Source organism: Mustela erminea, chromosome 5, assembly GCF_009829155.1.
Source record: "Mustela erminea isolate mMusErm1 chromosome 5, mMusErm1.Pri, whole genome shotgun sequence".
Lineage (NCBI taxonomy): Eukaryota > Metazoa > Chordata > Mammalia > Carnivora > Mustelidae > Mustela > Mustela erminea.
Window position 1 is genome coordinate 36,623,754 of NC_045618.1, and position 23,808 is coordinate 36,647,561.

Here is a 23,808-nt window from a genome sequence, read left to right on the forward strand (position 1 = left end):
GGTGGGGTAGGGAGAGGGTGGCTGAGTTATGGACTTTGGGGAGGGTACGGGCTGTGGTGAGTGCTGTGAAATGTGTAAGCCTGACGATTCACAGACCTGTACCCCTGGGGCATGTATTATATATTAATTATATGTTAATTTTTAAAAAGTAAACAAATAAAATGATGACGAAACCAAACAGCCTTAGGAACCTCAAGATTCAGAAGCAGACTCACTGGAGTTCAATGCATTTGCTGCTGGTCTTTCCCAAAACAAACTGTCCAGACCAGGCATATACAAAACTGGGTTATCTCATACGCTACAGGATGGAAAAGATGATCCACTGGAGCATAAGAAAATATCGGAATTATAATTTTTTACAGTTATAGTTTTATTTGTATAAAAATAACACAAATTTTGTTTGACATATGAACCAATACCACATCTGTGTGTCAGACAGTATATTCCCAGCATCGTGCCACCCTGAAGCAGAAGGGGAACTTCCTCCACAGAGTAGATGAGAGTGTACCTTTACTCACGCACTAGCTTATAACGTATTACATTACATGTAAAGTTGGTTAAATGGATTTTCAGTTTATATTGTCATTATTTGTCCAAACTAACCCTAACAAAAAAAAAAAAAAGCAACTTTAAAAAATTTCTGGAAAAAAAATCATTTGAGCAACAAACAAAAGCAGAACCAATGTTTTTGAGATCTGTGTCAGCTTTGAGATTAAAAATATGAAATCACATCCTCCCAGAAGTAGGCCCCAGAAACTTGGATTAATCAAGATTTTAAATACATATCTACATATACATCCACCACTGATACTGGAGAACCTCATCTTAAGTATATATTGTGTCTTGAGATAGGACCTCATGATGGATGAAGCCAACATTACACCAGAAAGTAAATCATCTTGACTCTGGATACAAATATATGCAATATTATAGCAGTCATGTGGTTCTTAATCTATGACATGACAAATCTTATAAAATATAACAATAAGATTTTAAAAGCATCTTTTGAAACTTCTTATTTCACAATACAAGCCAAAAAAAAAAAAAAAAAAAAAAAAGGAAGGAAGGGGGCATGGCTTTGGGGGCAGCATTTGATCTATCTGAAGCAGTAAAAGTAGCCAAAATAACACACTGAGTATAATATAGTAACTAAAATACATTTCTAACCAATAATGTTTTCAGAGAATGCAAAGATACATTGTTGAAATTTTGAAGAAATAAGCATTAGAGGAAATTACCTATTATGGGAGGTTTGTTACACAGTTGGATGAAGGAACAGATGTTTCTAACATCTCAGCATATGATATTTGCTGGGTTCCATCTCAGGAGTTCATGAAGAACTATTTTTCTTTCCATGAAACACTAAATGAAAGAATGCACACACATTCTTTCAATAGTATATATATATACTTTAATTTAATAAATACAAGTTTCTAAGAAGAAAACACACAAGTAGAATTTCTGATGGAGTTGTACTTTGACCAGAATCTTTAAATGATATAGAAAATTCAGATTCATTCCATTATTCATCTATTGATTTATTCCAAGGCAATATGATATTCTTTTACTGCATAAACAAGCAACTACACCAACAAGGTACGGGCTTAAAAGATGGACAGATGGAGTATTATGCCTCTATCAGAAAGGATGAATACCCAACTTTTGTAGCAACATGGGCAGGACTGGAAGAGATTATGCTGAGTGAAATAAGTCAAGCAGAGAGAGTCAATTATCATATGGTTTCACTTATTTGTGGAGCATAACAAATAGCATGGAGGACATAGGAAGACAGAGACAAGAAGGGAGTTGAGGGAAATTGGAAGGGGAGATGAACCATAAGGGACTATGGACTCTGAAAAACAATCTGAGGGGTTTGAAGAGGTGGGGGGTGGGAGGTTGAGGTACCAGGTGGTGGGTATTATGGAGGGCACGGATTACATGGAGCACTGGGTGTGGTGCATAAACAATGAATTCTGTTACGCTGAAAAGAAATTTAAAAAGATGGACAGAGTACTAAAGGATGAAACGATGTTGCTAACTGTGTAAAAATTAGAATTTTAGAATACAGTTGGATCTTTAAAATACCTGGTGAGATGAAGAGAAAACATTTCAGTTTTATATACACAAAGTTTTGCCCATGACAAAGCACTTAGAAGATCTGCAAAACTTAGAAATGAGTCACACATTCTTCTTTCAGAGAGAATTAGTGGTCCTTAAACCTTTTTATGATCAGTTGCTCCCAAGCAGATTTTTAAAAGTACAGATACATTTAATTTAGTCCTTCAAGATAATATTTTAATCAGTGAGAAAAGAAGTACCTTTTATTTTTGTTGTTTAAAGAAGATCATATTTCAGCAAGAATATTTTAGGAACCAATGTTTGGAAAATGTTCTAGGATCATGTCATTTTGATGCAAAGCCTAATCTAACTGTGATAACTTTTTTTGAAATTTGTCATATCTACTCACTTAAAAAATTCAGAAACAAAATACTCTAAACTGATTTAAAAATTGTTCAGAAAGCTTCAGTGGATTCTAGGCTACCTTGTTAAAAAATATAAAAAGGAAGCACCTTCTGATTACTTGGTGATAGTAACTGATTGTCAGAGGACAAGATAGAAACTTTATACCTAAGTTGGGAAAAAATTGCACAATTATAAGCCAAAGTTGAAATATGGAGGTTCATGGTTAAAAGGTCTTTTCTATCACTGTGCAGTGAAAATTCTGAAGACTGCTGACCTGTAGAAATAAATGGTTACTTATTTTTTCTTACTTCTGTCTTTCTCAGGAATGATCACCATCATTGCATTTAGTTTGCTTTCCTGTTCTGTCCTTCCATTTCATTAAATGTTATTACTATTTATTTTATCTAAGTGGTACTACTGATATAATAACCTTTGTACCTCATTCTCCCATACAAAAAAGAAAAATGATTTCCACCATAGTTAAATCACAGAATTCTTCTAAGAATCAAGTAATATTATGGATATGAAACGCCTGTGTACATGGTAAAGTTTGATACACATATTTCATAGGTTGCCCTTGTCTATTTATCTTAAATTGGTTTAACTGTGTCTCCCAATACCATGAGGCATGGAGATTTCTTATCTATTCCTTGTTTTTTGTGTGTGTGTTTTTGTTTTGTTTTGTTTCGTTCTCCTTAAAACAAGTATCTACTCCTAGAAAGTAGGCTCTTACTGATCTCCCTTGATCACAGAAGTTAGTGTAAGAAGTAGGTAAGGATCCTGGAAGTTTTTAGGTCCTCGAAAAATCACACTCACTTACTAAAAATCTTACTCACTTACTCAAAATCTTCACCAGTGTAATACAAATAATGTTGTTTCTCCAGTAATATTTAACAAGACAAGATACTCAATTTACACTCAACTACAAACCTGAAAGTGCTTGGATAAATTACCTAACAAATAATCAAATGTAATGAGTATAAATCCCAGCTCCACAATGGCATAATGGAAAACAAGATTTGTCTTGTAGTATCCTGTTACACATCTAGTCATCACAACCACATGACTGCATGATTGTTGGCAAATCATCTAACCCTACTACAATGCCCAGCACTTGATACACTTTAAAAAGAGGTTACCTATTAGTGTTACTGCTACAACAGTGATAAAAACCTCTCAACTTCAGTTTCACCATATTGAAAAAAAGGGGGGCGGGATAATTCCTGCTACATCCAGTTCCCAGAACATTTCCAAGAGCCAAATAAAATTGTGCATATGAAATTTCCTTGAGACATTAATAGACTACATAAAACTAAATACTCCTGGCTGATTGTTTTTACACTGTAAACTAAAACAGAACAATTATAATTTCATCAACTTGGCTACAAGGAACTTTATGCAAGTTAATGTACTTAACACATCCACTAACTATATACAGTCTCAAAATACTGGATGAGATAGGTAGGACAATTTTAAAAGAGTTTTTACTCCCAAATGTATTGATGGATAAATTGAAGCCATGAGCAGATAGCAGGTACACAAAGAGAAACCAGTTCTCTGATCCTAGTGCAAAGTGTCCCCTCCTCTATCACACTAACTTCCACAAAGGTTTTATAACTACTTACCTGCAGATTTATAACAACCCATTAAGACTATGTAAGTGTGCATAATTCAGAAAATACATTTGCTTAATCCTCTACCCATAATTACAGTAGATGAAACTTCTTCCCCTAGCTCATTTAAGTTATGATTCATGAGGCCTGTTGTAGGCTGACCATTTAGGTATAAAATGTTTTAAAACACATCATTAACAATAAGAAATTCCCATTAATAGTGAAGCCATAGGAAAATTTCAAGTGACTGGGGAATATGTGCATTTTATATGCCATATTTTTACATAATGTGATGAATTCATGGATATTTTTTATTCACTTTGAAACGTAAAATATATGGCTATGTTTCCTTATATCTGCTCATCATTTTTCTCTCATTTTTAAGTTGTATGGATCAAGTAAAATTATGTCTAGTATCATTTTTTCCCAATAATCATCCATGAATAAAATTGAAAGTATATTTACATGTAGTGAAATTGTCTGAATAAATTTAAAAATCCAAATGTTTTTCTTCTGATACTATGTGATTCTTATCAATAAATTTAGACAATATTGAAAAAAACAAATCCTATTATAGTCCTATACACAAACAAAAAATCCATAAAGTTTGTTCTAACATAGGGGAAGGGAAGGAAAAATAAAATAAGATGAAAATCGGGGCGCCTGGGTGGCTCAGTGGGTTAAAGCCTCTGCCTTTGGTTCAGGTCGTGATCCCAGCATCCTGGGATCGAGCCCCACATCGGGGTCTCTGGGGGAGCCTACTTCCCTCCCTCTCTCTCTGCCTGCCTCTCTGCCTACCTGTGATCTCTGTCAAATAAATAAATAAAATCTTTAAAAAAATAAGGTGACAATCGAAAGGGAGGCAAATTATAAGAGACACTAAACTCTAGGGAACAAACTGAAGGTTGCTGAAGGCAATGTGGGGGTGGGGGAAGTGATAATGGGGTGATGGGCACTTGATGTAATAATCACCATTACATGGTACTGATAAATCATTAAATTCTACCCCTGCAACTAATAAAAAGTAAGTTATTATATATCCTCTCATTACTTTACGTAATTTTACTTTTTTATTCAAAATCAAATTATTAATAGAAGAATGTTGAAAGTTATATTAACATAGTTTTTACAAGTTTGGAATACAAAGCCCAAATTCAAGCACAAAACAAAATTTGTACCAGTAAAAATAACACTATTTTGAGCGGTCCTAAGAAAATAAAGGCACGGGGGTGGGGGAGGGGGAGGTTATTTGTGGCACTAATACTCTTATTTGACACAAGTGTAGTAGCTATAGCTAGCCTTCAGAAAGATTGAATCATCACTTAGAAAGTATTGAGAGTGGCTCCTGGGAGGCTCAGTGGGTTAAGCCTCTGCCTTGGGCTCAGGTCATGATCTCAAGGTCCCAGGATCAAGCCCTGCATCCCGCTCTCTGCTTGGCAGAGAGCCTGTTTCTGCCTCTCTCTCTCTCTCTGCCTGCCTCTGCCTACTTGTGATCTCTTTCTGTCATATAAGTAAATAAAATCTTTAGAAAAAAAAAGAAAGAAAGAAAGTATGGAGAACCCAGGTGACCTTCACCTTCCATCTTTTGTCTCTGTGTATCTGATTCATTACTCTCTGACAATACCAACTTTCTCTCTTTATAGGTTCATTTATATAGTGTAAGGTGATTCCATAACAACTGAATTTTCACATAAACTATATTTAAGACATCAAATCTGGGATCGAGGACTGAAACGTAGTCCTAATTCCAAATGAACAGAGAAACACTCTGTATCAGTCAGTGTCCCAACAGAAAACAGAAGGCTTACTCAGCTGTTATTTTTTAGCAGAATTTAATTAAAGGCATATTCACAGTGGTGAGGGGGAAAAAAAGAACTGATAAAGGAGCAGAAGACACCCAAGATCTGACAAAAGGAGGAGGTATTTATCATACTGAGACTTGAGGGAACAAGGAAAGGGAGATTAAGGGGGTTGGCATTTCCCCAAAAGAGCCATAGTTAAAGACAGATGCACGCACTTTAAGAACCATAGTGAATAAGGGAAGAAATATTCAGACTTTCCTCCATACTCCAAATCCAACTGGAAGCCAGAAAGCAAAGGATCCCTAATAATACAGTCTGCAGGGGCTAGCCACATGGGCACAGAACAGGGCAGAGGATAAAGAAGAAAAGAATTGTGAGGTGGGGGGAATAAGAAATGCGGGAAAGGCAAAAGAAAAAAGGCTAACATACACTCTAATCCACCTGACTTGGATTGCTTACTTTCTCATTAAATTAACTATGACCAAGGGGTTTAATCATTGAAGAGTGACTTAAGAATATCCTTTTAACATCCTGTACTTATTCTTTGTATGTATAACACACTCAATTCAATTCATTCAATTATTTTTTTGTAAGTTTTTAACTTTCTATTTGGAAGTAATTTCGAAATACAGAGAAGTTACAAGAATAAGACATAAATAATTCCTGTATACCCATTTTTTTTTTGTTTTTTGTTTTTTTGTATTTTTAAAAAATCTTTTTTTTATTTATTTATTTTCAGCATAACAGTATCATTATTTTTTCACCACACCCAGTGCTCCATGCAATCCGTGCCCTCTATAATACCCACCACCTGGTACCCCAATCTTCCACCCCCCCGCCACTTCAAACCCCTCAGATTGTTTTTCAGAGTTCATAGTCTCTCATGATTCACCTCCCCTTCCAATTTACCCCAACCCCCTTCTCTCTAACACCCCTTGTCCTCCATGCTTTTTGTTATGCTCCACAAATAAGTGAAACCATATAATTGACTCTCTCTGCTTGACTTATTTCACTCAGCATAATCTCTTCCAGTCCTGTCCATGTTGCTACAAAAGTTGGGTATTCGTCCTTTCTGATGGAGGCATAATACTCCATAGTGTATATGGACCACATCTTCCTTATCCATTCATCCTGTATACCCTTTACACAGATTTACCTAATGATAACATTTTGTTGCATTTGTTTCACTCTTTGTGCATTTGTGCTCTGGGTATATCTATATTTTTTTTACTGAACCATGTGACATTAAGTTACATGTATTGGAGCCACTTACCTGTAAATAATTACACATGCATTTCCTAAGAATAGGGATTTTACATGGCCACATCACAGTTAATGTTCTTAGGATAATTTATAGTCCAGATTCCAGTTTTGACCTTTGACACATCCCGCCCCCAGTAGAGGATGTAGTCTAGGGTCAGGCATCGCCTTCAGTTTTCATGCCGCAGCCTTCACTAGTCTGAAACGATTCCATAGCCACTTTTTTTTCTTCCTGTCTTTTACGATGATGACATTTTAATGGGCTGCCTTTTAATGGGAAGTTCCTAATTACGGGTTTGGCAGATGTTCTCCCATGAATATATTCAGATTAGGAATTCTAAATCAGAACACTATATAGGTGATATTTTGTCCTTCTCAAGGTACTACAAACTTGAGGTTCAGAATGTCCATTTGCTCTTTATTAATGAGATTTTTTTATTATCAGTTTTGTATATATATAAGCTTCCAGAGATTTTTTTCTCCCACACATTACTACTGCCTTGGTCTTTTCTCTGAGACTTTAATTTCACATATATTGTAACTTTATATTATTTATGCCTCTCTTTTTTTGTATTTTGCATGGCTGGATAAAAACATTTATAGTTTTTCTTTTGATTTAACTTCTGTTTCCCTAATTTGCTCTTTAGTTGCACCTTTTTTATTATGTTAATTAGTCAACATGTAGTATATTTTTTTTTATGTAGTGTTCAGTGATTCATTAGTTGCATATAACACACAGTGCTGATCACCACACATGCCCCCATTAATACTCATCACCATGTTATCCCATTCCCCCCAGCCCCCTCCCTTCTACAACCCTCAGTTCTGTTCCTAAAGTCCAGAGTCTCTCATGGTTTGTCTCCCTCTCTGATTTCTTCCCATTCAGGTTTCCCTCCCTTCCCCTGTGGTCTTCCATGCTATTCCTTATGTTCCAAATATGAGTGAAACCATATGATAAATGTCTTTCTCAGCTTGATTTATTTCAGTTGCATCTAATCTATATTTAAATCCATTAAATTATTACTTTCAGTGATATTTTTAGTTCTAAAATTTGTATTTGTTCATCATCTTTGATTTTATACAAACTGTTCACCTAAATTCTTCATTTTTCAGTTTCTTGAACATATTAAAATAATTTTCAAGTTTGTGTCTGAAAACTACATTATCTAGAGTCTGTTTTAATTACCAATTTTGACTCATAGATTTCAATAATTTCTTGTCTGATTTTTGAAAAGATTTTATTTGAGAGAGAGAATTAGCAAGAGAGAGTGAGCGAGCTTGGGGGTGGGAGAGGGGCAGAGGGAGAGGAAGAATCTGAGCAGGAATCCCAGTGTGGGGCTTGATCCCAGAACCCTGGGGATCACGACCAGAGCCAAAGGCAGATGCTTAACTGACTGAGCCACCCATGTGCCCTGGAAATCGAATAATTCTTAATATTTACTTTGCATGCTGAGGAAAAAAGTCAATTATGAATCTACTGTTCATAACATAAGAGGTATCAGAGGTAGTATTTAGAAACTTTTTTACTACGATGTGAGAATAAGGACCAGTTAGCTATATATAAAGTTCTTTTCAATATCTTAACTGACAACGTGCAATTTCATAACTGAAAAGTTGGTTTTTTTTTTTTTATTTAAATCTTTCACTTGAACAGAGAAGACAATCATCAGGGACAGAAGATAATCATCAGGGACACAGAAAAGTTTTGCTTATTTTTCTCTTGCTATTGTTTTTTCTGTACTTAATTGAACTAAAAATCATTAAAACTGGGAAAGGAATTGTTGTTATTATTGCTTTATTATAATTACATTCTTCATCATCATCAATCCAGAGAATTTTAAATACACAGCACTATCTGGCCATTAGATTATGTAAGCAAATATATTTTTTTTAAAAATCAGACACAATATAAAAACTAATTACAGCTTACATGATTCATTTAACATAGCACCCAAATCACTGTCTTAAGTGCAAATATGAAGTTAATTCATGGCATTCAATTCGTTCAACAAATAGTTATTAGGCACTTACTATGTGCCAAGAATAGTTCTATGCACTGAGTATAAAGCGGGGAACACAAATTTGTAGGCCTTACAGAATCTACATTCTAGGTAGGAGAGGCATACAATAATAAATACAAAGGTAAATATAAAATACATTTTATCAGATGATAAAATGACGAGAAAATAAAATGACAATGGAGAAAAATAAGGTAAAGGAAATTCAGAGGAATGGGCAAGGAGAGATTCTGTCTCATTGTCAGGATGATAAAATGACATTTGAAAAGGACCTGAAAGGATTAAGAGAGCTAGGCAGATATCTCAAAGAAGAACATTCAAAGCAGAGAAAAGGCAAGTGCAAAGGTCCTGAGGTAGAAGCATGCCTGGCATAATAAGGGAACAGATTGGAAGCCAGAATACATATGATCTAAATAAGATTAGAGTGGAAATAGAGTACAGCCATAATGTTTAGGGTCTTAGGGGCTATTATAAAGTCATGGAGTTTTACTCTGAAGTATGGAAGCCACCAAGGAATTTCAAGCCGAGAAGTGACATAATCTAACTTATGTTGCTAAAGAACCACTCGGATTTACATGTCAAAAATAAATAGCAGGGTGAGGAGAAGGAAGCCAGGAAACCTGTTATGAGGCTACTGCAACAGTCCAGCTAATAAATGATGGTTCTTGAATTGGGGTTTTGACCTAATAATGGTAAGATGTGGACAGATTCAAAATGTTTTCCAAAGATAGAGTAACAGCTTTTGTTGGCAAATGGAACATGGGGATGATGGATATAACTTCACAGGCTTTGCCTTCGGCAGGTGGAAGGATGAAAATGTTATCAACTGAGATGGGAGAAACAGGGCGGAATAAAGCTAGATATGGTGTGGCTGAGTTCGTATTTAGACATGATAAATTCTAATAGCTATTACACATCTGCAGAGAGATGTTGAGGATATCATAAAATATATGAATCTGTATTTGGGGAAAAGGGAGAGATATAAATCTAGAACTTGTCAGCTCACTGATAGTAATTAAAGTCTTAATAGAAAAGTGCACCAAGTTAGTGAGTATGAAAACAACAAGAGCAGCAGTTTGAAAACTGAACCCTGGAATATTCCAATATCCAGAGGTCTTATAAGTGAGAAAAGTGAACTGAAAATTAACTGCCAATGACATAAGAAAACCAGAGATCGGTATCCAGAAAACCAAGTGATAGAAGAGTTTTAAAAGAGAATGAAGTGATCAAGTGATCAAATCATGCTGATAAATTAGTTAAGACAAGGACTAGAAAATGATCATTGGGTTTAACAGCATAATAATAACTTAAGACTTTTTATAGAGTGGTAGAGATAAGTCCTGATTAAAGTGAATTCAAGCAAGAATGGAAACAAGACTAAACATATTGAAACATCAAGTACAAGCAATGCTATTGAGGAAATTTGCTGAAAAGAAGCCCAGAGAAATAGAATAGGAACTGGGGAGGAATTTGAGGTTGAGCAAATTTTATGTTTAATTGAGAATATGACTCCTTACCTGAATAAAGCAGTGAAGGGGGAAAAACTGATAATGCAAGACAGAGGGGCAGGACAACAGCAGCCATGTCCTTGAAAGGGAATGGAACCAGTGTAAAAAAGGTGTTGGCTTTCAATAGAGACACAAACATTTCGCTAGTAACGAGAACGAAAGTAGTGTATGTGGAAATAGAAGTAGTCAACATTGTTTCAGTTATGTGGAGGAGAAAGAATTGAACACAGCCAAGCTTGAGAATATTCTAGAAACATACAATGTAGGAAGAAAGAGTCCATGAAAATATGTACTAGGGTTGATGAGAGTGACAGGCCATGAACTCTATGTGAAAGTCAAAGACATGAGGACATGCAGCATGTGGAAATACCATAGAAGTAGTAAAAATACCATAGGATTAGTAAAATGAGTGTCTTACAGATCCTGGTAGGGTTCAAGGTTTGACCACAGGGCATTAGAAGGAGTGAACAGGAAAAGAGGAATGGTAGTTGACAAGTATAATATTTAACATTAAGATTATGGGGGAGTGAACTAGGTTATGACCATAGATATGAGTACCTGACTGGGGAGGGAGACAAACCATGAGAGACTCTTAATCTCAGGAAACAAACTGAGGGTTACTGGAGGGGGGAAGGAGGGATAGGGTGGCTGGGTTATGGGCATTGGGGAGGGTATGTGCTATGGTGAGTGCTGTGCATTGTGAAAGACTAATGATTCACAGACCTGTACCTCTGAAACAAATAATGTATTATATGTTAATTTTAAAAAAAGAAATGAGTACCTGAGTCAAGGTAAAGGATAAAATCAGTGGAGGACAGGAGGTCAAGGAACTGAGATGGCAGAGAAGTATATTATAAAAGTGTTGAAATTATATTTATATATAAAATTCATTCTATCTCTCTTATACAAATTACATAATTATATATACCTAGAAAATTCATTCATATATATTCATTCATATAAAACATTGACATATTTTATATATAACTTATATATGTGTGTGTATATATATATATATATATATACATATATATATATAGAGAGAGAGAGAGAGAGAAGGGGAGAAAAAGAAGGAAGGAGAAAGAAAGAATGAATTTGCCAGATAATGAGAGTTTGAAGAAATGTGCGTGAGAAAAAGACCTGGGGTCAACAGATGCTTGCACCAGCATGGAGTAATGAATGGAATAATCTAGTTATTTGAACTTCAGACTAGGTACTTTTTTTTTTTTTAAAGATTTTATTTATTTATTTGACAGAGAGAGATGACAAGCAGGCAGAGAGGCAGGCAGAGAGAGAGGAGGAAGCAAGCTCCCTGCTGAGCAGAGAGCCTGATTTGGGGCTCAATCCCAGGACCCTGAGATCATGACCCGAGCCAAAGACAGTGGCTTAACCCACTGAGCCACACAGACTAGGTACTTTTAAGGAGAGTAATGGGAACGGACTGAAATGTACCAAGGGAATCTACCTATCTCTAGGTCCAGTGGCAGAAAAGCGCAGAAGGAAAAACATCTCCCTCTTCACAGGAGTCACAGGAAGCTGATTCTTTAGGAAGAACTGAGCATCAGAGAGTAAGGAGGTAAAAAAAAAAAATGTTTGCAAAGAGGTTAAGAATTCAGAGATTTTTGCTCATAACAGACACTGGGTCCCAGAGTCCTCAATGGAGGATTTGGGGAATTAAGAAAGGAGAAAGATTTTTACAAGTAAAGAGACTTAATGAGATGATAGATGAATGCAGATGATGGAAGAGGACATGGAAATGCGGCTCACAGGGTAAGTGACAGAGACAAGAGTGAGGGGCACAGTGTGGTTAGTCCTGGGTCCTTAAGCAGGATATGGTGGGGAGGAAGTGAGTGTTGTTGAGAAGGGAACAGAAGATCTTAGCAAGAATATGTAAAGCCCAAGATCCACTCTTCACTCCCACTGATGACAATGTGAAGGCCTGAAGAGACTCCACATCTGGTGGAATCGTCGAGAACATACACAGAAAAAAACCTTGATTTATCTTGTAACTGCTAAGGGACTTACGCAATTGGGCTTGAGACGAAATACTGTAGGGTCAGTGGAAAAGCTAGTATTAAAATTTTAGTTAGAAAATAAGAAAGATACAATAGGTAGTTTGCTGTCTCTGGCATGTAAAAAATAAATCAGCTTCAATTTTCATTGCATTGCCAGATTCTCCACCCGTTGGTTGGGTGCCGAAATCTTAGACTTATTTTCAATCACTGACATAAAATATCCACACTGCAGATACACACACACAAACTTTAAATTGAAGAGAATTATTAAAAACATTAACAGCTATAGATCACTCACCAGTACAGGTACCATGTTTAAACCCCTTGCTTAAACCCTTTCTCTCAAGTAATAATTGCAATAGCCTTGTGATGGGTTATCCCCATGTTTTCAGAGGTAGAAACTGAGACATAGAGAAATACATACATACTCATACATACTCATACAGTGAGTAAATGTTTGATACATGGTATACCTGAGTTGAGATCACTATCTGAAAACACAGTATCAGGATTCTATAGTAAGTACTACTCAGAGTACAGTCCCTGGACCTGTGAATTTGTAGGAAATACTAATTTTAGTACCCTATCCCAAACCTATTTAATCAGAAACTCTGGGGTTAGTGTCCAGAAATCTGTCTTTTAACAAGTCCTCCATGTAATTCCATTGTAAGCTCAAGTCTGAGAACCCCTGTTCTAAAATAAGTAGGGATGGAATATCAGAGTATCGAGAACATGATAAAAGACAGATAACTACCTATCCCTCCAGAGTCTTTAAATTCTGACTCCTATGACATTGTGAGTGCGTATATGTGTTTCCATGTGTATTTAGGTACATGAGTAGCTGGTGAGTATGAGTATGTCAATGCAGGGATGTAGTACTAGCTAATCTCCCTCCCTCATTCTAAATACTTTCAGAATTATTAAATTCAGGATTTACTGAAGACAGCTAGGATTTAGATATTAGCACAACTGTCATCCTTATGTTATAGCCTATTAAATATATAAAGAAACAACTCTTACTGTCTGAAACATTAAAGTTTTCATTTTCATGATAAAATATATAACTTATAGGTGTTTTGCACATTTTGAGCCTCTCAATTTTATTAGAAGCCAGACTTTGCTGAACATGACAGTAACAATGTGGGGCTTTAAGACAAGAAAACTGTCATGACATTAATCTCTGACTCTATATAGGGAACACCTTGTTATAAAAGACGTTCTTACTGCCACAGAGCTGTTGCTAGGGGCAGTTAAATCGCTGAGACAACCAGTTAATCTCTTCTTCTTCAGTGAATAGAGAATATGAAATAGACTGCAACTGATTTTTTTTTGTATTATATAAATAACTGAATTTCATTAAAAGATTTTCCAAAAATTGTAGCAGAATTTCTCTCAGCTATCTTCACACTTTGCAATAAAAATAGAGACCATTACAAAGCCATTTATCAGGACAATACTTTCCCTCTAGTCCTAAGGGCATGACGAAAAACTGAATTTACTAGGAAAGAGGATGTTTGAAGGGAAAAATTTGCATCCATTACTCAATTTGTGAAGTAGGTATGGTGAAAGGCAATGGTGGTCAGAAGCAGTTCAAGTCTTGTATTTCTCTGCTTCTGCTTTTTTTCCCCAGCCACTTTACAACTGTGATATCATATGCATTATCATCAGAGAAAAATTTGGAGAGGTATAACATCTCTACTTTATAGAGGGAAAAACCCATGAAAGTTTAATAAATAGGCATGGATAATGCTATATGTTGGTTTAAAACTTGTATTATAACTCAGTCGATTGATTGTTACCTCTCTGACAATGCTCCAGTTCTCACCTAAACTTCTGCGTGTGTCTAGATATAGTACATGACACTTCCACTCAAAAGGTGATGATCTAGACCAGAGTTTTCAAACAATTCAAGGACAACACTAAGATGTTATTAGTCTCTCTTACTTGCATTCATTCATTCGTGCACAGTGAGGTTCTCCAGAGTTCCATGATATATGACGTGGCAACAGACTGAATATAGAAGCAGATAGGAAAATCTGGCTTTTTTCTATTAAGTTGTCATTAAAGAGATCTGTAAATTGTATAAGTTAGTAAGTAAGTAAGTAAGTAAATAAATAAATAAAATAGCCTCTTTTGACCTAAATAGTTTCTGAAATTTTCAAGAAACTATTTTAACATATAATAGTGTCATCACTGTTTCAAAATGAATAAACTAAACATCTCAGTATAGTTTCTAATACAATAAATATAATATATATTTTAAAAAGTTCTTTGTGAAGAAGGATGGTCCAAGAAAGGTCCAGAGAGACCCTGAACTCAATTCCTGCCACAGATATATTAAACTTACACCTACATATAGAGCAATTCCTTCTGAAGAGCTGAGGGCTGACTGAACAGCTTCTACACAACTGATGCTAGAAGTACCACAAAGAGAAGGGAAGGAAAGATGGAGATTTGGTGATAATAGGAAGCTCACCCTCAAATTTGTGGCTTGAAGTAGGGAGGGCTATCACTATAGGGCCCATTGCACAGGCTCACCCACCATGGATTATAGTTAAAACAAAAACAAAACAGCAGTTTCAAGGGCAATTAGATTGTATATGAAGGAAATCTGTATATGTATATATACATATACATGTACATATATATGTATAGTTCCTTCAGTATATGAAGGAACTAAACCTAGCAAGCCCACCAAACGAGCAGGGAACTACTAGAATGCTCTTCAGGGTTGGAGACACTAGTGACTACCTTTTTTTTATGTTCACTCTCCACCCTGATGTATGGACAGAAGCATGGTCTAGGCACTCTAGCTGACATCCTAGGACTATCCAACTGCACCCTGGCCCCCATCCTATGCCAGCTCTGGTTGTTTCTAGAGGTACCCCTAGCAAAATGTGCTCCAGGATTCCCTGGGCTATGCCTACACCAATTCCAGCCCTACCATCAAGGTAGCCCCAGTGCACCATGACCCAGGATATTCCTGCCGGAGTACACTCCCGTTTCAGCCAAGATGGGCCCAACACAGCACAGCCAGGGACCACCTGCCCTATGGCTGCTGCAGCCAGCCGGCCAAAGCTGCCAAGCAGATGCATTTTATGTAAAAGATTCTCCTACACAAGTTCAGTCCTTGAGACCAGATGAGGTAGCTGTTCTGCTTGCTTCATAGAAGCAAACACAGAAAAGTCAAACAAAATTAGAAGACAAAGGAATAGGATCCAAAGGAAGGAACATAAAACCCAAGGGCAAAGAAACTCTAATGTAACAGAAATAAATAACTTACCAGATAAAAAGGCCAAAGTAATACTCATTAAAAAGACTCATTAAAAAATAATATTCATTAATGTGGGAGAAGAATGAAGGAACACAGGGAGAACTTCAAAAAAGTCTTAGAAAATATAAGCAAAAAAATGCAATAATTGAAACGAAAAAACATACTACAGGAAAGAAGCAGTGAATTAAATGATACAGAAGAACAAATCAGCTACCTGGAAGGTAGAACAGTAGAAAACACCCAATCCAAACAATAAAAAGAAAAAAGAATAAAAAAGAACTTTAAAACAATGAGGACAGTTTAGGAGACTTCTGGAACAATATCAAGCATACTAACTTTCTAATAAATGGATCCCAAAATAGATGTACACAAAATGATCCATGCTGATGCATATTAATTAAAATGGCAAAATTTAAAGATAAAGAGTGATACTGAAGGCAGCAAGAAAAAAACAGTCATATACAAGAAAAACTCCGTATGATTGTCAGCTAATTTTTCAGCAGAAGATTTACAGGTTAGGAGCAAGTGGAATGTATATGTAAAGTGTTGGAAAGAAAAAATTACAACCAAGAATATCCCACCATAGGGTGGGATTCAGAATTGAAGGAGAGAGATTTTCCTAGACATGCAAAAACTGAAGGATTTCATGATGACTAAAATAGGCTTACAGGAATATTAAATGATGAAAGGAATATAAATAAAAGAAAACATATGGAAGAAAAATCTCATTACTAAAGGTAAATATATAATGCAGGCAGTGAACTGGACACTTAAAAAGTGATCAAAAAGGCTGAAAAGCAAAAATAGTGAATCAAATAATTATGATACATAGCTTACACAAAATAAAAGAATGTAAAATATGACATCAAAAACTTAAAACATTGGTGGGGGATAAAAATGTAGTACATTTAGACGTCATTGGAACTAAAGTAACTATCAGCTTAAAATGGACTATTATATGTAGAGATTGATAAATAAAATCTACATGGTAATAAAAAACCCCAAAACCTATAATAGATACACGGAAAAGAAAGGGAAATGAATACAAATATAACACTAAAGAAAATCATAAGACCATGAGGAAAGAAACCAAAAGAAAAGAAAAGAATAGAGAACAACAACAACAACAACAAAAAAGAAAGCAATGAACAAAACTGTAATAAGTATGTATTTATTGATAATTATTATAAATATAAATGGATGAAATGCTCCATCAAAAAATACAGGATGGCTGGGGCGCCTGGGTGGCTCAGTGGGTTAAGCCGCTGCCTTCGGCTCGGGTCATGATCTCAGGGTCCTGGGATCGAGTCCCGCATCGGGCTCTCTGCTCAGCGGGGAGCCTGCTTCCTTCTCTCTCTCTCTCTGCCTGCCTCTCAGTGTACTTGTAATTTCTCTCTGTCAAATAAATAAATAAAATCCTTAAAAAAAAAAAAATACAGGATGGCTGAATGGATGAGACAAACAAGACCCACCTATATCCTTCCCAGAAAAGACCACATTCAGATCTAGAGACACATTCACACTAAAAGTGAAGAGAGAGAAAAAACTTTTTAAGGAAATGGAAACAAAAAGAAAGTTGGAGTAGAAATACTCCTATCAGAACAAATAGACACTAAAATACTAACAGAAAACAAGGAAGAGCACTACATAATGTTCAAGGAGGAGTCAACAAAGAAGATGGTTTAATATTTGTAAATATTTATGCATCCAAAGTAACAAAAGCTAAATATATAAAGCAAATACTAACAGACATAAATGGAGAAATTGATACCAATACAAGAATACTAGGAAACTTTAATACCCTACTTTTATCAATGGACAGATCATCCAATCAAAATCAAAAAGGAAATATTGCCCCTAAATGACACATCAGACAAGTTGGACTCTAAAGATATCTATCTATCTACCTACCCTTTTAACATTCCATCCCAAAACAGAAGACAAACTTTTTTCAAATGCAAATGGAACATTCTCTAGAATAGATCACATGTTAGACCCCAAAACAAGTCTCAATAAATTAAAGAAGACTGAAATCATATCAAGTATCTTTTCCAACTACAATGCTATGAAACTAGAAATCAATTACAAGAAAACTGGAAAAAACACAAAGACATGGAGACTAGACTCTGTGTTACTAAACAACCAATGGTTCAACAAGAAGTTGAAGAGGAAACCAAAGACAAAAATGAAAACAAATGAAATGGAAACACAAAAGCTAAAGTCCATGGGACACAGCAAAAGCAGTTCTGAGAGGGAAATTCATGGATAAAGACCTACCTCAAGAAACAAGAAAAATTTCGAATAAATAAGTGAACTGTACACATAAAGGAACTCAAAAACATAGCCCAAAGTTAGTAAGCAGAAAAAAAAAATAGCTAAGAGCAGAAATCAGAGAAATAGTGATTTAAAAAGTAGAAAAGATTAGAGATGGATGTATGAAAAGATAAAATCAACAAATCAACAAACTCAACAAGACCTAAGGAGAAAAAGCCAAGTTAAAAAAAATGATATATATATACACACACACACACACACACACACACACATACGCACATAGGAGAGAAATTACAATTGACAGCACAGAAAGACAAAAGATTATAAGAGATTACTATAATTTTATGCCAATAAATTGGAAAACCTAGAAAATTTAAATTCCTAGAAACACACAACATTCTAAGACACAGTCAAGCAATAGAAAATGTTCTCTTTCACGATGGGTTTGTCACCAGAACACAGGTCTAATGAAAACCACTGCCAAACCTAAACCAAAATGGGAAAGGAAAAGACTCATATCAACATCATCACTGGACACATAGATTTAGACTAGTCTCCACTACTGGTCCTCTGATCTGCAAATGTAGTAGTGACAAAAGGAACTATCAAAAAATTTGAGAAGGAGACTGCTGAGATGGGAAAGAATTCCTTCAAGTATGCCTGGGTCTTGAATAAACTGAAAGCTGAATGTGAACATGGTATCACCATTGATATCTCGCTGTGGAAATTTGAGATCAACAAGTTATGTGACCATCATTGATGCTTCATCAATGATGGGATTTCATCAAAACATGATTACAGGTGCATATCAGGCTGACTGTGCTATCTTGATTGTTGCTGCTGTGTTAGTGAACTGGAAGCGGGTATCTGCAAGAATGGGCATACGCATGAGCATGCACTCTAGCTTACATACTGGGTGTGAAACAACAAAGTTTTGGTGTTAACAAAATGGATTCCACTGAGCCATGGCCAGAAAAGATACGAGGAAATCATTAAGGAAGACAGTACCTACATTTAGAAAATTGGTTACAACCCTGACACAGTAGCATTTGTGCCAATTTCTGGTTGGAATGGTGACAACATGCTGGAGCCAAGTGCTAACAAGCCTTGGTTCAAAGGATGGAAAGTCACCCATAAAGATGACAATGGAAGTGGAACCACATTGCTTGAAGCCTTGGACTGAATTCTACCACCAACTCATCAGACTGATGATTCTTGTGTCTGCCCCTCCAGGACATCTAAAAAATTAGTGGCACTGGTACTATCCCTGTGGGTCGAGTGGAGATGGACATTCTTTAAACCTGGCATGGTGGTCACATTTGCTCTGGCCAATGTTACAACTGAAGTAAAGTCTATTGAAATGCACCATCAAGTTTTAATTGAGGATCTGTCAAAATGTTCGCTGTGGCAATGTGTGGTGACAGCAAAAATGGCCCACCAATGGAAGCAGCTAGCTTCATGGCTCATTACCCTGAACCATCCAGGCTAAATCAGTGCTAGATGTGAACCTGTGCTGAAATGTCACACAGCTCACAATGCTTACAGCTTTGCTAAGCTGAAGGAGAAGATTGATTGCTCTCCTGGGAAATGGCTAGAAGATGGCCCTAAGATCTTGAAATCTCATGATACCACCATCATTGATATGGTTCTTGACAAGCCTATGTCTGTCGAGAACTTCTCTACCCTCTTCTGTTCTATTTCACTGTTCATGACATGAGACAGATAGTTGCAGTGGATGTCATCAAAGCACTGGCCAAGAAGACAGTTGAAGCTGGCAATGTCACTGAGTTTGACCAGAAAGCTCAAAAGGCTAAATGATTGCAATCCCTAACACTTGCCACCCCAGTCTTAATCAGTTGTGGAAGAAGAGTCTCTAAAATATTTTTGTCCATTGGCAATTTAAATTTAATAATAAAATATTCATTAATTATAATGATAATTATAATTGCCAAAACCTTCAAGGAAAAGAGAGGATTTTGTGGACCATTTGGTGTGTGCGAGTTTATGCATGTGTGTGTGTAGCAGTTCTAAGTTATTAGTTTTAAAATCAGTACTCTTTAATGGAACCAACTTGACAAAAATCTTTCACAGAATTTTGGGATTAACGAAAACAAAAGTTTAGGGTGCCTTGGTGGCTCAATCAATTAAGTGTCTGCCTTTGGCTCATGTCATGATCCCAGAGTTCTGGAATCAAGCCCCAAGTCAGGCTCCCTGATCATCGGGAGTCTTCTTCTTCCTTTGCCCTTCCTTTACCCAACTCATGCTCTCTCTCTGTTTCCCTCTCTCTCGGCCTCAAATAAATAAAATCATTTAATTTTTTTAAATTAAAAAATAAAAACAAAATTTTAATGAGAAAAAAAGAAATAGAAAATGTGAATAAACCAATTACAAATAATGAAGTAAGTAATTTTAAAACTCCCCCCAAAAAGATCCAGGACCAGACAGCTTCACAGGTGAATTCTACCAAACATTCAAAACTTTAGTACCTATCTTTCTCAAATTAGTACAAAAAATTGAAGAGGGAGAAATGATTCTAAACTTTTTACAAGGCCAATATACCCTAATCCTAAAACCACACAAAGACATCACAAAAAAAGAAAATTACAGGTCAATATCCCTGATGAACAAGGATGCAAGAATTTTTCAACAAAACATTAGCAAACTGAATTCTACAATATATTTTAAAGATTATATACTATGATCAAGTGGGATGTACTCCAGGGATGTAAGGATGGTTCAATATCTCCATATCAAATAACATGCTATACCATATTAACAAAATAAAAGATAAAAATCATAAAATCACCTCAAGAGATACAGATAAAGCATTTGACAAAATTCAACATTCATTTGTGATAAAAATTCTCAAGAAAATAGGTATACAGGAAACATACCTCAACATAATAGAAACTATTTATGACAAACCCACAGCTAACATACTCAATAATGATAAGTTGTAAGCTTTTCCTCTCAGATCAGGAATAAGAAAAGGATACCCGCTCCTGCCACTTTTACTTAACATAGTATTCGAAGTACTAGCCACAGCAACTGGGCAAGGAAAAGAAAAGGCATCCAAACTGTAAAGCAAGAATTAAAACTCGAACTATTTGCAGATGGTAATACTATACATTAGTATAGTACAAAGAACTCTCAAAGAACTCTCAAAATGCCTCCCCACATACCCCAGAGCTACAGGATACAGAAGATACAGAAATTAGTTACATTTTTATATACTAATAATGAGCTATCATAAAGAAATTAAGAAAATAATTGCACCAAAAAGAATAAGTTACCCAGGAATAAATTAAACTAAGGAGGTAAAATACTTTTACTCTGAAAGCTATAAGACACTGATCAAAGAAGTTGAAAATGACAATAAAAATAAAAATACACCATACTTATAGAAGAATCAATATTCTTAAAATAGCCACACTTCTTAAAGCAATCTATAAATCTAACACAATCCCCATCAAAAAAGCAATGGCATCTTAACTGCTGTAATTGACAAGACAAGAAACAACAATTGTTGGAGATGCTGTGGAGAAAGAAGAACCCTCTTACACTCTAGGTGGAAATGCAAGATGGTATAGTAACTCTGGAAAACACTGTGGAGGTTCTTCAAGAAGTAAAAATTGAGCTACCCTATGACCCAACAATTGCACTACTAGGTATTTACCCCAAAGATACAGATGTAGTGAGAAGAAGGGCCATACGTACCCCAATGTTCACAGCAGCAAGATCCCCAATAGCCAAATTGTGGAAAGAGCCAAGATGCCTTTCAACAAACAAATGGATAAAGAGGATGATGTCCATATATATAATGGAATACTTAGCCATAGGAAAGGATGAATATTCACCATTTGCACCAATATGGATGGGGCTGGAGGGGATATGTTAAGTGAAATAAGTCAAACGGAGAAAGACAATCATTATATGGTTTAACCTATTTGTGGAACATAATTAATAACATGGAGGACATAAGGAGAAGGAAGGAAAAATGAAGGAGGAAAATCGAGGGGGAGACGAACCCTGGGAGACTAGGGACTCTGGAAATCAAACGGAGGGTTTTAGAGGGGAGGGGGGTAAGGGTATGGTCTACCCAGTGATGGGATTAAGGAGGGCACATATGGCAATGAACACTGGGTGTTAAACACAAACAATGAATCATGGAATACTACATCTAAAACTAATGATGCACTGCATGGTGACAAACATCATAAAAAAATGACAACATGGGGGGTTAAGGGGGTAGGAGAAGAATAAATGAAACAAGATGGGATTGGGAGGGAGACAAACCATAAGTGACTCTTAATCTCACAAAACAAACTGAGGGTTGCTGGGGGGAGGGGGTTTGGGAGAAGTGGGGTGGGGTTATGGACATTAGGGAGGGTATGTGCTATGGTGAGTGCTGTGAAGTGTGTAAACCTGGCGATTCACAGACCTGTACCCCTGGGGATAAAAATATATTATATGTTCATAAAAAATAAAAAAAAAAATCAAGAGAAAATGTAAATTTAAAAAATGATAATAAAAAATGCAATGGCGTCTTTCATAGAACTAGAATAAATAATCCTAAAATTTATATTGAACCACAAAAGTTACTAAATAGCCAAAGCAATTTTAAGAAAGTACAAAGCTAGAGGTTTTATGCTCTGACTTCAAACTATACTACAAAGCCAAAGTAATTAAAACTGTATTGTATTGGCAAAGAAACAGATACATAAACCAATGGAATAGAATAGGGAGCCCAGATATAAACACGCACGTGTATGGTCAAATAACCTATGGCAAAGGAGGTAAGAATATACAATGGGGTAAAAGAAAGTTTTTTCAGTAGTAGGACTGGGAAAACTGGACAGTGACATGCAAAAGAATGAAACTAGACTACTATTTTACACCATACACAAAAATAAACATTAAGACCTGAAATCATCAAACTTCTTAAAGAAAACATGGGTATAAGCTCTTTGACATCGATCTTAGCAATCTGTCTTTCGTCCAGTCACCTCAGGCAAGGAGAAAAAAGGCTAAAACAAACAAATGGGATTAGATCAAAGTAAAATGCTTTCTTTTGCATAGCAAAAGAGACAATTACATAACAAAAGGTAACCTACTGGATAAGAGAAAATATTTGCAAATCATATACCCAATAATAGGTTAATATCCAAAGTATATGACAAAACTTTCACATCTTAGTATCAATAAAACAAACGTTTCAATTAAAAAAAGTGTAGAAGATACAAACAGACTTTTTTTTTTTCCCCCAAAGAAGATGCACAGCTGTACATTAAAAGATCCTGAGCATAACTGGTCATCAGAGAAATGGAAAATCACAATGAGATATCACTTTACACATACCAGGTTGGGTATCATCAAAATGACAAACAAAATGTACTGATGAGGATATGAAGAAAAGAGAACCCTTGTACAGCAGTAAATTGCTGCAGGCACCATGAAAACCCAGATGGAGTTTCCCCCAAAAAAATTAAAAAAAAAAAAAAAGAAAGAAAGAAATACTATACCATTCAACAATTCTGCTTCTGGGTCTACATCTACAGAAAATGAAAAACCGATTTGAAAG

The 23,808-nt window shown here is 35.8% G+C and overlaps 1 pseudogene; it reads left to right on the forward strand.

Moving 5' to 3' along the window:
- The first annotated feature begins 12,389 nt into the window (after positions 1-12,389).
- On the forward strand, positions 12,390-19,944 carry LOC116590072 (annotated as a pseudogene).
- The last annotated feature ends 3,864 nt before the right edge of the window (positions 19,945-23,808 follow it).